This window comes from Doryrhamphus excisus, chromosome 21, assembly GCF_030265055.1.
Source record: "Doryrhamphus excisus isolate RoL2022-K1 chromosome 21, RoL_Dexc_1.0, whole genome shotgun sequence".
Lineage (NCBI taxonomy): Eukaryota > Metazoa > Chordata > Actinopteri > Syngnathiformes > Syngnathidae > Doryrhamphus > Doryrhamphus excisus.
Window position 1 is genome coordinate 3,255,001 of NC_080486.1, and position 721 is coordinate 3,255,721.

Genomic DNA, 721 nt, shown 5'->3' on the forward strand with positions numbered 1-721 from the left:
AGAAAAAAAGTATTACATTTTTATTTGGACTCTAATTGTATAATTATTAATAATAACATTAATAATTTTAGCTGTATATGCATCAAACAAAGTAAAATCCATACAATACATTCAAATGACGAATGAAATGGATAAATTAATATCTTACCGAACGTTCAGCTGGTTGAAGACTTGTTGGACGAGTCATGCTAACTGTTTGCATTTTCGCTGTTTCATGCTTGTCCGCTTAATTAACAAATTAACTTTAAAGAGTTTTATATACTTTAACTGTTTGATATACACTTTGATATACTCACTATATTCGCTGACTTGGGCTTTCGCAGGTACTTTTGACTGGCTCGGCACGCAATTTGTTTGGTGTTGCCTTTAAACCGTTCCCCGGACCCTATTTTAAAGGTTCCTACTTTAACATTACAATCCTATTGCGACAGACGCTGCCTTTGTACTTTGCTCCGAATTATTCAGTGAATTAAATCGAATTTATTATCTTCTTTACTAAAGTCTTGTCACATTTTGTGCAGTCGTATTTATTTTTATTTTAAGTAGACATTTGTTGAACGCTAAAAATACGCACGTGTGCCTGAACGTCTCATCAGCTGTACAATAACCGAGACGTAGTTGCGACATTTCGTCGAAAACCAAGGTTTGGCTGTACTTCATTCAGTGTGAGAGGTCTCCTTGTAAGACACAAGTAGTCTCTTACCTCCATTACTCTCCCTCT

At 35.1% G+C, this 721-nt stretch overlaps 1 protein-coding gene across 1 annotated transcript in view; it reads right to left on the minus strand.

Moving 5' to 3' along the window:
• The window catches only part of nup58 (nucleoporin 58), a 37,911-nt gene extending 37,555 nt beyond the window's left edge, over window positions 1–356 (minus strand). Inside the window, exons 1-2 of the mRNA XM_058059915.1 lie at window positions 297–356; window positions 149–225 (exon numbers count right to left, since the gene is read on the minus strand). The gene's annotated coding sequence lies outside the window, so the exon portion shown is untranslated. The remainder of the gene's footprint in view (window positions 1–148; window positions 226–296) is intronic.
• Between the last annotated feature and the right edge of the window lie 365 nt (window positions 357–721).